The following is a 15,238-nucleotide window of genomic DNA, read 5'->3' as shown; positions in this document are numbered from 1 at the left end:
TAGTACCACACTAACATTTTTTTTTAATCTCCAAAGAGATTAGTACCCTGACAAAGTATTCCAGTCCCAGTAGAGGTTTGTGGCCAGCAGGCACCCCACCCAAATCCCCCGAGCCTTATAGAGCTCCAGGTCACGATGGAAGTCCAGAGGCCCAGAGAGAACTTGCCACAGCATTACCTGCCTGCTGTTTCCACTCTAAGCAGAACACAAGAAGGAGCCAACCTAGATGAGCCCCAGGGAGCAAGGAAGAGACACAGATTAAATGTAAACTTAAAAGGCAGCAAAATGAGACCTGGAACCCACTCAAATCCTAGGGATGTGGGCCAGCCCCCCAAAAGTAGTTTATTAGATGGACAAACTGCACACACCTTATCTCCAAAAAGAACCCAAGACATAGAAATTTGGGGGGTAATTGAGGAACTCATAAGGAAGAAATGCTCATGGAAAAAAGCTTTTCACCTCAGATGCCTCAAGGCTGGGACTCAAGCTCTCTCCATCCAGGCAACAATGCTTCGTGATTTTTGTTTTTGTCAGGGATCCATATTTGGATAGTGACACTAAATATCTTTACAGAGCAACTCTTTTTTTTTGGTCAAAGCAACTCTTCAAGACGTTAATATTGGGTCAATGGCAAGGCTTCCTTCCAGCAGCTCTACAAGATCGATGGACAGCAGATTCCAAACAAAGGTTTCAAAGTTCAGACCTTCCTTCCCAAACAATGCCTAAATGCACAAAATCTCCTGTAGGTTACACACTGTGATTTTGAAATATGGAAGCATATTTTAAATACTTGTCTGGTATTATTTACTTATTAAACATTCGCAGCCAAGATTTCCCATTACCTTAAAATTGAACTCAGTCATTACGCTTCTCTGTGGACACCATCTCCAACAACCGCATGGTGAGTCCCATAGTCAGTCCCTCTGTTCTCTGGGTGAGCCAGATACTCACATGGCTCTGCTAGAAGGTAAAAGCTTCTAACTCAAAGTGAAGGAAAAAGGAATTGGGCTTCTGCAAAGTGCACTTCAAGAAGAGGAACTGCTTGCTCAATAAAAGGAAACAATGAGTCTTCTATAAATCATAAAAGGGAATAGTTAAGCTCGAGTTTGGACAGAAGAATTCAGAAGATGCTTCACAGGTCCAGGCTGTTCATACTTTTTCCGCTCCTCCTACAGGCCCCTTCACCTGCTGTGTTAGTTTGGGTACATTAGAGAAACAAATCCACATAAACTCATGTATAAGAGAGAGTTTTATATAAAGGGTAAGTGCACATCAAGAAAACATCCCAACCCAGTGCTGCCCAAGCCCACAAGCCCAACATTAACCCATATGTCCAACACCAGTCCACAAAGTCCTCCTCCATCTCACAAAGCAGACACAATGATACCGACTGCAGGAGGAAAACCAAATCAGTGAATGTGTAAGTGTCTCAGCACTGGCAGGGGTCTCCAAACAGCTGCTCCAGCACCCAGGGCTATATCGGGATAGGCCCATGTGGCTTCTCCTCAGGAATGTCTTGCAGGAAGTGAGCCTTGCCAGCTGAAGCAGGGAACTGGCTAAGGCAGCTGCACCCTGGTCTGACCATCAGAAAGCAAGAGACCCTAGAACTAGAAAGGCGAGCCATTTATCCCTCCGCCCTTCAATTAACCCCACATGTGTTTATCGGCCTGGTTGGCACAATAAACTGACTACCTCATCTGCCATCACTAAACTTTCCTGACATAGAGGATGTTCACAATCCTCTGCAGCACAGGACAGTTTCTCACCTGGTTCTGGCAAATCAGTTTGATGTTCTTCAGCTTCCCCTGTTAGAATTCTTTTTTTCCAGATCTTCAACGATTAGCTTCAGTATGATGACCTGCTGCATCAGTGTGACTGCTGCTTTGCCTCACTTGCCCACACCAGGATTCTGCCTCCCCACACCCGGGGCCAGCCTACCACGTGAGCCTCTGTGGTGCTGCACTGCTGATGTATAGAGGTTTCTTCAGTTTATTCAGAGCTGAAGTCACCAGGGATGGGACCACTGCATTTTTCTGACCTTGCCTGGAAGCTACAAGATATACAGTAATTTGCATCAAAAACTTCTTGAAGCACAGAACAAATTAAAGATTGTCCTGAAACTTCCCTTTGACTCATTTATCCACAGGAGTTATTTTGTCAATGATACTGTCTTAAAATCATGCTTTTAATACATTCTGAATGTATTCATGTTCTAACTTAGCTCGGGATTTCATTTTCTTTAAGGCAACGGAGCCAGGAAACAGCATGTCCATAAGCTGGCAATAAGTAAGCATAAGTTTTTGACTTTGTAGGATTCAGCTGCAGAGACTCCTTGATCCAAACCAGCATGTCATGTCAACACAAGTTATTGCTGGTGACTGACTTCAAGTATATATTCATTGTCATCTCGCCTCTGTACTGAACTAACTCCAGTGCCCAGACTGGCTTATTCAAACCACCCTCCCGATAACTTCACACCCTTCCTCTGGTGCATCTATGTGAACTTTTTTGAAAAGGTATTCTAATGAGAATAATAATGAGGTCAGTGTATTCTCTATTACTGAGAGAGCATCTCTGCAGTCATCCACTTATGATCTGCTTTGTATGAAATGAAGTCATACTTGAATGAGCTGGAACCTAGTAGCAATTCTTTTTGATTTACTCTTGTAGCTACTGATAATTTGATTAGGCTCACTAGTCACACAATAAACACGATTCCAATGACTGTCTCAACCAAATGAAAAATTACTTAGTGTCACGAATTTTCAGGGTGATTCTAATGTAAATGTATCCACAAATATTAAGTACTAAAATTTGAAATACACAGGGCTTAGAGTATTTACAGATAAGAAGCTGAGAATTAGAGAAGGAAGTGAGACCAAGATAATACATCAGTGAAGGAAGCTAGATGTCATCTATTCTATTCTTCTGATTTCAAATACCATAGTTTATAACAGTAAAGAGAACAATTGGTTGGTTCATCACCACCACACATTTTAAATGGTCACAAAATCTTACACTCCTACTGAGAGGTTGAGGCTATGTTTCTTCCTCTGGAAACTATGGGGACTCTGTGACTGCTTTGATGGGTAGAATATGGTGGAAATGATGCCCTGACTGTTTCTGGATCCAGGCCTTAGGAGTTTGACAGTTTGAGAGATTGACTCTTACCCGCACGCCCTCCTCAACACTACAGTTGCATAGAAAAGCACCACAGGCCAGCCGAGGTGCTCCAAGAACTGTGAAGATCGGCCAGGGAAGCGATGCCTTCGTGGGCCCACAACAAACCGACCAGTGTCATATGAGAGGAATAGCCAACACACATTCCAAGTTACGGAATGTTGGGTGGCTAGGAAGATATAGTGATAACCTGAACCCTCAGTACAGCTACTGGCAGGTAGTTCATAGAAGTACTCATACGAATCCCCCAAGAGAGATCCAAGGACTCTTTAACTCAGGAAGATGGCTCCAGGGTCCTCTAAAACAACACGCAAACAGCAACCAGTTCTAACAGCTTCAACGAAAAAGTAGGAGAAACAGAAGACAATGCCAGAAGAAGTCATGAACCCAACAATAGGCATAGAAGAAGCAGATATTGACCTGCCACAAAAAGAAATTTTCAAAATGCTGCTTGAAATCATACAGGATACGAGGGAAGCAATGCAGAAAAAGATGAAATGATAGAAGAGATAAAGGCAACACACCAAATGGAAACACAAGAGTTAAAGGATGAAATAACAGAATCCAGCGACAAATTGACAGACCTTGCCAATAGGCTTGAAGATGCAGAGAACACACCAGCAACCTAGAGAATAACCAAGCAGACCTCAGCAAATGGGAAAAGCAGTCAAATAAGACAATTAAAGAAGCTGAAGAGAATTTGAGAGCCATGTCTGATGATAGAAATGAAACAATATTAGAATAATTGGGCTATCAGAACAAGACACAACAAAGAAGTCAACAGCGAAAATAGCAAGGGAATTCTTAGAGGAAAACTTCCCCACCTTAATAAATGAAAATCAAGCAACCATTCAAGAGGCTGAAAGAACACCAGCCAGATTACATCCCAAGAAGAAGTCACCAAGACACATACTTGTCAAATTATCCAACTATGAGGAAAAGGAGATCATAAAAGCAACTGGGGAAAAGCAAACAGTCACATATAAAGGTACCCCAATAAGAGTGTGTTCCGCTCTATCAGTGGAAACAATGAAGAAGAGGAGGATATGGAGCAACATTTTCCAAAAATGGAAGGAAAACAATGCAAACCCAAGAATACTTTACCCAGCCAAATTACCTATTAAGACAGATGGAGTAGTAAGAGTCTTCCCAGACAGGGACAACTTCAAATAATACATAAAAAGAAAAGAAACCCAGCCCTGCAAAAGATCCTTGCAGATCCATTATGGGCAGAAGATCAACACTCACCGAGGGCAAAAAAGAGACCATAAAATAAGACAACTCCGCCAATAGGGCGACAAAGAGGAAACAGCCCCCGGGATAGCATCAGCTCAATAGTGGAAAGAAGGCAAACACAAACCACACACACAAAACAAGTGGATAAGATAGGTAGATAGGAAAATATCCAACACAAAAGGTACAAGATGACACCACACAGTACACATATGGATATAATAACACTGAATATCAATGACCTGAACTCAGGCATTTAAAGGCAGAGGCTAACAGACTGACTCAGGAAACATGACCTATTGATCTGCTGCCTCCAGGAGACTCATCTCAAGCTTACAGACAAAAAAGGGTAAAAATTAAAGGCTGGAGAAAAATATACCAAGCAAATGGTAATGCAAAAAAAGGGGGTAGCGATCTTTATAAATGACCAAATTGACCTCAAAATACAGGGCATAACAAGAGACAAGGAGGGGCACTATCTAATGCTCAAGGGAACAATAGACCGAGAACCAGTGAGCATAATAAACATATATACACCTAATGAGAGACCTGCGAAATTTGTAAATCAAACACTTCAAAAATGAAAAAAGAGAGCACAGGCTCAATAATTATATTTGGTGACTTTAAAAGACTACTCTCTGAAAAAGACAGAACATTGGGCAAGAAATTCAACAAAGAGGCTACAGATCTAAATAGCACAATTGGATTACTTGACTTAATAGAGATATTTTCAGTGCTTTCCACCCATATGCAAAAAAAAAAAATCACATGCTCTTCAAGCCCACATGGCACATATTTGAAAATAGATCACATGCTGGGACACAAGTCGAATGTGAGTAAATTCAAGCTCATAGAGCTTATACAGACATCTCTCTCTGATTATTGTGCCGAAAAGCTGGAAATTAACAGAAGGACAGTGAAGAAAACAAGGGCAAACAATTGGAGGATGAACAATTCTCTATTGCAAAAGGAGTGGGTATTGACCCAGATCAGAGATGAAATCAGGAAGTTTCTAGACACCAATGAGAATGAAAATACGACATACCAAAACCTGTGGGATACAGCAAAGGCATTTATCAGAGGAAAGCTGATAGCAATAAATGCACACATTAAAAAGGAAGAGAGACTGGTGGATGATATGCCGACACAAAAATTATACCAATTAGAGCAGTCAACAGAACAACCCTACTAATATCAAGAGGATAGATATAATAAAAATCAGAGCTGAGATACAGGAGAGGGAAAACAAGCAAACTATGGAAAAAATTAATGCCTACAAAAGCTGGTTCTTTGAAAGAGTTAACAGAATTGATAGACCTCTGGCAAACCTAACCAAAGAAAGGAAGGAACAAACGACATTTGCAAGGATGAGGGATGAAACAGGGTCCATTATAATTGACCCTAATGAAACCAAAAGGGTACACACTACTATGAAGGTCTATATTCTTTAAAAAAAATTTTAAAAAAATTTTTATTGGGGCTCATACAACTCTTATCACAATCCATGCATACATCAATTGAGTAAAGCACCCCTATACATTCGTTGCCCTCATCATTCTCAAAATTCACCTTCTGCTTGGGCTCCTGGAATCAGGTCATCTTCCTTTTTTCTTTCCCCCTCCCTCATGAACCCTTAATAATTTATAAATTATTATTTGATCTTATCTTACACTGCCTGGAGTCTCCCTTCACCCACTTTCCCCACTTTCCTGTTGCCCATCCCCCAGAGAGGAGGTTATATGTAGATCCCTGATATCGGTTCCCCCTTTCTACTCCCCCTTCCCTCCTGGTATCACCACTCTCACCAGTTGGTCCTGAGGAGTTCATTTGTCCTAGATTCCCTGTGTTTCCAGTTCCCAACTGTACTGCTGCGCATCCTCTGGTCTAACCAGGTTTGCAAGGTAGAATTGGGATCATGATTGTTGGGGGGAGGAAGCGTTCAAGAACTAGAGGAAGGTTGTAAGTTTCATTATTGCTACACTGAACCCTGAGTGACTCATCTCCTCCCCACTACCCCTCTGCAAGGGATGTCCAGTTGTCTACAGATGGGCACTGGGTCCACACCATGCACTCCCCTCATTTACGATGATATTTTCTCCCACCTTTGTTGCTTGAAACCTGGTCCCCTCAGCCCTTTATGATCACACATGTTGGTGTGCTGTGAAGGTCTATATTCTAACGAATTCAACAATTTGGACGATATGGACAAATATTTGGAAACACAATCTCTCCATAGACTGTCCCAGATGGATGTCAACAACCTCAACAGACCCATAGCAATGGAAGAAATAGACTATGTAATCAAGGGATTACCAACCAAAAAATCCCCTGGGCCAGATGGCTTCACTAGAGATTTCTACCAAGCATTCAGAGAAGAACTGGCACCAATCCAATACAAACTCTTCCAGAATTAGAAAAAGATGGAAAACTCCCAAACTCTTTCTATGAAGCTAGTATAACTTTGATACCTAAAGCGTGCAAAGATGCCACAAGAATCGAGAACTATAGACCAATATCCCTAATGAATATCAATGCACAAATCCTCAACAAAATACTGGCCAATAGAATACAAAAGCATATTAAAAAATAATTCACCATGACCAAGTGGGATTCATACCAGGGATGCAGGGATGGTTCAACATACGAAAAACCATCAGCATTATTCACCACATTGGCAGGAAAAATGCTAAGAACCACATGATAATATCGATAGACGTGGAAAAAGCATCCGACAACATCCAACATGCATTCCTGTTTAAGATACTTAAACAATGTGGTACTGGCATAATGACAGATATTCAGACAAATGGAAAAGAGCTGAAGACCCAGAAATAAAAACATCAGCATACAGGCAACTGGTCTTTGATAAGGGCCCAAAAAACATTAAATGGGAAGTAGATGCCATCTTCAATAAATGGTGCTGGGGAAAAAATGGATATCTACCTGCAGAAAAACGAAGCAAGACCCTTACCTCACTCCACGCACAAGAATACACTCAAGGTGGATCACAGACCTTGAGATAAAACCCCAAACAATTATGGCCATCAATGCGGGAATTGGGACAAACCTGAGAATCTTGGCACAGGGAACACATAGGCTATCAGAAATAGGGAAGGATACAAATACAGAGGAGTCACAAATAGACAAGTGGGATATACTGAAGATAAGACACCTGTGTACATAGAAAGAATTGAACAAGAGAGTAATAAGAGAGTCCACCGACAGTGAAAACATCTTTAGCAATGACACATCGAACAAAGGCCTTATTACTAAAATATACAATATTTTGCAAGCTTACAATAAGAGTAAAACTAATTGCCCACTGAGGAGGTGGGCAAAGTACTCGAACAGAAATTTCACAAAATCTGAAATCTGAATGACCAATAAACATATGAGAAAATGTTCCCAATCATTAGCCATAGGAGAAATGCAAATCAAAACAACTACGTGATACCACCTAACACCCTCAAAGATAGCCCAATTAAAAAACAATCAGAAAGCAACAAGTGTTGGAGGGGCTGTGGTGAGACTGGAACTCTCATCCACGGCTGGTGGACCTGTAGGTATGTACAGCCACTATGGAAATCGATTTGGCGATTTCTAAAACAGATGGAAATTGAGTTACCATATGATCCAGCAATCCCCCTACTGGGCATATCCCCAGAAGACGCAAGAAACTAACCAAGGCCAGACATCTGTGCTCCAATGTTCATTGTGGCACAGTTCACAATCACAAGGAGTTGGAAACAACCCAAATTTCCATCAACAGATAGAATGGATTAAAAAACTGTGGTACATACATGCAATGGAGTACTATGCCTCGCTAAAAAACAGTGATGAACGCATGAAGCATATCGCCGCATGGGAAGAACTGGAGGAAATTATGCTAACTGAAGTAAGCTAAGCATAAAGGGACAAGTAAAACATGAGTCTGCTGAGGTAAATTTATATGTATATAAAAGAGAGAACAGAAAGGTAAGTGCAAAAGTGGCACAGGGAAAAAACTACTGTATACAAACACTCCAGGGGTGAGGTCCAGGTAGTATGGCAGGGGCCAGACCAAATCCAGGGGTACATATGGTGGCCAAATAAAATGCGGGTGGAGGAAGGAAAGGGGAAAGGAAAAAAAAGATGTGTGTCAGGGGAATAGGGCACTGACCCACCCAAGCAGAGGGTATCGTTTGTGTCTCCACAGGGAAAGAGGGACCAGATATAAAGCCAGTGCCAGACGAATGCAGTGTGCTGGCAAGGAGTGCGGAGCCAGTGGAGGGGCCCGAGGGCTCGGCCCCCATACCAGCTATGTGAACAACTGCTCCTCCCCCCAGAAGAATTTATTTGAGAGGACAGCACTGAAGCTGCAGCTAGTGGAGAGGGGCATGTCTGATCAGAGAAAATTGGAGCAAATGAAGGGGGAGGAAGAGAGAGTGGAGCACATCCTGGCCCATCAGGCCTGGAGGACGATATCCCTGCTCTGAACAGTCAATGGACAGAGTGGACAATATGGCTGATCCAATACGAGACATGCCATCCCTTGATGGCCCAGAGTCCTAAGGGGGACAACACTGGAGACTCAGGTTTGGGATTGGCCCAGACTGACTCTGTGACACTGAGGCAAACCACTAAAAGCATGTGGCAGAGCAACCATGGAAGCAGAGCAGGGAGCCCCCAAGGGAGTACAAAGGACAGACTCTTGGGGCAAAGCATGGTATCCCATGGGACCTGACTGAAGGACATGCCTAGAGATAAAAAATCATATCTTGATCTATTTACAGGTTTTTCTTTCTTTTTAAATTTTTTTCCTTTTAATTAATTTATTCTTCTATGGGTAATTGGTTTCTTTTTTTGTTGTCATTGCTATGTCATCACTCATCACCTATCTTGCTATGGCTTGATTTTTGGTGCATATTATTATCTCTACAGATCTATCTAGATAAGATAGATTGGATGAATAGTCTGGAAGAGAAAACAATGGGACCAGTGGTTCTGGGGGGACAAGGGAGAGGGGGGGGAGGAGGTAAAGAGATGGTGCTGACCAACCCAGAAACGGGAGCAATAAGTCATTCAAAATCAGTAGCAAGAAGGATGTGAGAGGCTGGTTGGGATTCAGCAAGAGGAAGGTAACCTAGAGAAATTACTGAAATCCAAATGCAGGCTGAGCATGATAATGGGACAAGAGGAAAGTAAAAGGAAATAGAGGAAAGAACTAGGTGCAAAGAGTATTTATAGAGGTCTAAAGACTGGAATTTACCTATGTAAATATATTTATATAAGAGTGTGGGGAAACAGATTTATGTGCATATTTTTATAGGTTTAGTATTAAGGCAGCAGATGGATATCGGGCCTCCACTCAAGCACTTACTCAATTCAAGAACATGTTGTTCTGTTAAATTGGCATTCTAGGATGCACACCTTCCAGACACGATTGCTGAAGAAAAATGTGTGCATAAGCAAATGTTGTGAAGGAAGCTGATGGTGCCCAGCTATCAAAAGACATAGCATCTGTGGTCTTAAAGGCTTGAAGATAAACAAGCGGCCATCTAGCTGAGAAGCATCAAAGCCCACATGGAAGAAACACACCAGCCTGTCTGACTACAAGCTGTTGAAGGGATCAGGCATCAAGCATCAAGGAACAAAAACCATATCATTGCAAATGTGGATGAGTGCTGAGTGGAGACTCAAAGCCCATTGGTAGCCAACCAGACACCCCTTACTGAAGGGTTGTGGGGAGGAGATGAGCCAGTCAGAGTTCAGGGTAGCAACAATGAAACATATAAGTTTCCTCTAGTTCTTAAATGCTTCCACCCACCCACCCCCCACTATCATGATCCAAATTCTACCTTAAAAATCTGGCTAGACCAGAGGATGTACATAGGTACAGATAGCAACTGGAAACACAGGGAATCCAGGACTGATGACTCCTTCAGGACCAGTGGTGAGAGTGGTGATGCCTGGTGGGTGGAGAGAATGTGGGGTAGAAATGGGGAACTGATTAGAAGAATCTATGTATAGCCTCCTCCCTGGGGGATGGACAGCAGAGAGTGGGGGGAGACGTTGGACAGTGTAGCATATGACAAAATAATAATAATTTATGAATTATGAAGGGTTCATGAGGTAGGGGGAGTGGGAACGGAGGAGGAAAATGAGCAGCTGATATTAAGGGCTCAAGTAGAAGGCAAATGTTTTGAGAATGATCTTGGCAACAAATGTACATGTGTTCTTGACACAATGGATGGATTGTGATAAGAATTGTACGAGCCCCAATAAAATGATTTATAAAAAAAAGAGAGATTAACTCTTAAGAGATTGGCAGCTTTTACTTTCTATGTCTTGGGACACTCACTGTTAGAAGCCCTATGTTGTGAGAAGACAAAACGCATGAAAAGGCCTTGGAGGCTGAGATAACATATGTGGCAAGAGAATGGTTGCACCATGTTGGAAATTGATACCCAGCCCCAGTGACTTCAGTGGACAATAACTCTGTGAGAAACAAAGTGTCCAACTGAGGCCATCCTGCATTCTTGATTCCAAATTTTGAGCAAAATAAATAAATATCAACTGTGATTCATATCAAAGTGATTGGTAGTGGTATCCAGGCACCATCTAGTTCTTCAGGTCTCAGTGGATGGTGTGATTTGTGTAGTTCATTAGTCCTTTGGACCAATTGTTTCCTTGATACTTTGTTATTCTTCACTCTTTTTGGTCTAGATGGGAAGAGACCAATCACTGCATCTTAGATAGCCACTCACAAGCCTTTAAGATCACAGTTGCTATTCATCAAACAGGGTGTAGAGCATTGTATTAATGGAATATGTTATGCCAGATAACCTACCTGTCTCCTGAGACTATGGTCCTAAGCCCATATGGTTTCAAGACGATGTTTCAAGCCCATTGACTTAGTCCATCAGAGTCTTCAGTTATGGCTGAGAAATGTGCGTACAGTTGTGTGCTCTGCTATGTCATCACAGCACACACAAGTATATATGTAGAGATATTCTCTGCCAAACCCACATATGGGTGTACCCTCATATACCGTCTCATACTTGTTCAGCTTACATAAATTGTTGAATGTAATTCCTGTTATTTTAGCATATTATTATGGTTGCCTTTTATTTTTTCATATCTCCTAATGTCTTCCTTTGTCTTGGTAATGTGTTGACTTCCCCCTTATTGCATACTGTTTTCCCCTTCCCCTAGGCATGTCTATTATCTAGTTAGTGATTTTCTTGTCCTCCTCCATCCCTGGTAACCATCAAATAATGCTCCTTTCTGTGAGTAAACTTTTCCTTGACTTTTCATAATAGTAGTCTCGTTCTTCCTCTTCTGGAGACGCTGTGTGGAGGCATTCAAAATGGTTCAGCGTCTGACCTACCGGCGTAGGCTGTCCTACAACACAGCCTCTAACAAAACTAGACTGTCCTGAACCCCTGGTAACAGAATCGTTTACCTGTATACAAAGAAGGTTGGGAAAGCGCCAAAATCTGCATGTGGCGTGTGCCCAGGCCGACTTCGAGGGGTCCGTGCTGTGAGACCCAAAGTTCTCATGAGGTTGTCCAAAATAAAAAAACACGTCAGCAGGGCTTATGGTGGGTCCATGTGCACTAAATGTGTCCGAGACAGGATCAAGTGTGCTTTCCTGATTGAGGAGCAGAAAATCGTGGTGAAAGTGTTGAAGGCACAAGCACAGAGTCAAAAGGCTAAATAAATACAAATGAAGCTTGTTTGAATAATAAATGACTTGGTCTGTTAAAAAAAATAGTAGTCTCATGCAATATTTGTCCCTTTGTGACTAATTTCACTCGGGATACTGACTTATAGGTTCATCTATGTTGTGAGATATTACATGGATTTGTCATTATTTTTTAATATTGCATATCATTCCATGCATCATGGTTTATTTATCAGTTAGTGGGAATTAAAGTTGCTTCCAAATTTTTGTTAGAGAGAGAGAGAGAGAGAGAGAGAGAGAGAGAGAGAGAGAGAAAGAGAGAGTGAGAGATGGCCTTTTTTCTCTAGAGTAGATATATATGAGTAGGATTACTGGTCGTATGATATCTCTTTAGCTAACTTTTTTTGTATGTTTATTTACCTTTTAAAGGGCCCTTATATTGCTTTTCACAGTGGTTGTGATATTTTACAATTCCACCAATCGTGAATGAAAATTCCATTCTTACCACACTCTCAGAAGCATTTATTGTTTTCAATTTTTAAAATATATCATTGCTATTATTGATGTGGTGAAATATCAGATTGTTGTCTGACTAATGATCATAAGCATCTCTTTAAGTATTTGTTGACTGCCTAAAAACATGTAACTAGAGATGTCAATCTGTAAGTGATAATGACAAAAATAAAAGAGAGAATAAGTGATTTATTTAAAGAACGTCAATGTGGAGAGGCAATAGAAATATAGAAAATATTGTTTTGAACTTTTGTTGTTGCTGTTAGGTGTCATAGAACCTGTTCTGACCCATTGCAACCCTATGCACAACAGATTGAAACACTGCGTGGTCCTGCACCACCCCTGAAACCGTTCCCATGCCTCAGCCCATTATTGCCCATCTCATTGAGGGCTTTCCTCTTTTTCATTGCCCCTCCACTTTACCACGCTTGATGTTCTTCTCCAGGGACTGCTCTCTCCTGACAATACATCCAAAGTATGTAAGACAAAATCTTGGCATCTTTTCCCGTAAGGATCAGTCTGGCCATACTTCTTCCAAGACAGATTCTGTTTGCCCTTTGAGCAGTTCATGGCACTTTCAATCTTATTCTCCAACATCCTAACTCAAATGCATGAATTCTTCTTTGGTCTTCCTCATTCAACGTCCAACTTTTATATGCATATAAGGCCATTGAAAATACGGTGGGTTGGGTCAGGTGCACCTTATTCATCAAAGAAACATACTTGTTTCTCAATACTTTAAAGAGGTCTTTTGCCACAGATTTACCTAGCACAATGTGTTATTTTATCTCTTGACCGCTGCTTCCATGAGCACTGATTGTGCATCCAAGCAAGACAAAACCTTTGACAACTTCAACCTTTTCTCCATTTATTAGGATGTTACCTATTTTTCCAGTTGTGAGGATTTTGTTTTCTTCACATTGAGTCATAATCCATATTGAAGGCAGCAATCCTTGATCTTCATCAGCAAGTGCTTCAAGTCCTCCTTACAAGTGAGGTGGTGTCATCTGCTTCTAGTAGGTTGTTAACAAGTCTTCTTACAATCTTCATGCCACATTCTTCTTCACAGAATCCAGCTTCTCTGATGATTTGATCAGCATACAGATTGAATAAGTGTGGTGAAAAGATACAACCTTGGTGCACATCTCTTGTGATTTTCAACCATGCGCTATTCTCTTGTTCTGTTCACACTTCTGCCTCGTGATCCACATACAAGTTCTGCACAAGTACAATGGAGTGTTGTGGAATTCCCATTCTTCTCAAGGGTATGTTCCATATTTTACTGTGAGCCACATATTCAAATGCATTTGTGTAGTCAATAAAAACACAAGTAAATACCTTTCTGGTATTCTCTGCTTTCAACCCAAATTCCTCTTACATCAGCAATCATATTCCTTGTTCCATGTTCTCTTCTGAATCTGGCCTGAGCTCCTGTGAATGTATTGCTGCAACTGTTGGATGATCTTCAGCAAAATTTTACTTGAATGTGATATCAATGACATTGTTCTATAGTTTGAGCATTCTGATGGGTCACCGTTCTTTGGAATGGGTAAAAATATGGTCTCTTCCAGGCTGTTGCCCATGTAGCTGTCTTCCATATTTATTAGCATAAGCAAGTGAGTGGTCCCAGGACTTCATCAGCTTGTTGAAACAATTCAATTGTTATTTCATCAATCCTTGGAGTCTTGTTTCCAGCTCATCCTTTTAGTGAAGCTTGAACTTCTTCTGCAGTACCACTGGCTCTTACTCACATGCTACCTCCGGAAAGGGTGGAATATTGATCAGTTCTTATTGATACAATGACTGTTTATTCTGTCCTTCTTTAGATGCTCCCTGCATCATTCAATATTGTGTCTGTAGGCTTGTTAAACATTGTAATTGAATCCTTTAAGTTTAGAGATCAGTTGAGCATGTGCTTCCATTCTGGTTTTCTTAACAAGTGGTGGCTTTCACAAATGATGCTGGCAAAACTGGATATCCTTCGTTAGAACAGTGAAAAACGAACCACATCTCACACCATATAGAAATGCAAACTCAAGTTAGGTCAAAGACCTAAGTAAAACCTAGGACTAAAAAAACTATCAATGAAAAATTAGGGGAAATCATAGATTCTTGTGCATAACACAAATACACTATGAAACATAATGAATTCACAAACAGCAGAAAATGAACCATATAAATGGGACCCCCTGAAACTAAGCACTAATGCACATGAAAAAGACTTCTTTAAAAGAGTAAAAGGGGAACTGAAAAAAACTGGAGAACATTTTGAACAACGTACACATTTCTAAAGTTTATTGAAAACCGTACATCTCAAAAAAAAAAAGAAAACTGTACATCTCTAAAGCAAAACGTACCCCAGACAATCCAGTGGGAAAAATGTGCAAACATACATCACACCAAAGAAAGTGTTTCTGAGTTAAAGGAGGTATGCATATATGGAGAATGACACTGCTGTAGGCTTATCTGTATCTGAATCGGAGTCTTGAGTCTAAGATCTGAAGCTTTCGACTTCAGTCCAATCCTATCATGGGATGAGACTTTGGGGGTTACAGGACCTGGTGCTAATGCATTTTGTATGTGGAAAGAATATAAATATTGTGTGGCTATAGAACAGGCTGTGATAGATTAAATGTAGCTACAAAG

General features: G+C 41.1%; 2 pseudogenes; one reads left to right on the top strand and one right to left on the bottom strand.

Annotated features, from left to right (window-relative positions):
- Window positions 1–1,706: 1,706 nt before the first annotated feature.
- LOC142449115 (microtubule-associated protein RP/EB family member 1 pseudogene) lies at window positions 1,707–2,406 on the bottom strand (annotated as a pseudogene).
- A 9,337-nt stretch (window positions 2,407–11,743) lies between these two features.
- On the top strand, window positions 11,744–12,145 carry LOC142448789 (large ribosomal subunit protein eL34-like; annotated as a pseudogene).
- Window positions 12,146–15,238: the final 3,093 nt, after the last annotated feature.

This window comes from Tenrec ecaudatus, chromosome 5, assembly GCF_050624435.1.
Source record: "Tenrec ecaudatus isolate mTenEca1 chromosome 5, mTenEca1.hap1, whole genome shotgun sequence".
Lineage (NCBI taxonomy): Eukaryota > Metazoa > Chordata > Mammalia > Afrosoricida > Tenrecidae > Tenrec > Tenrec ecaudatus.
The sequence above is the reverse complement of the archived record's forward strand: the minus strand, read 5'-3'. Positions and strand labels throughout refer to the sequence as shown.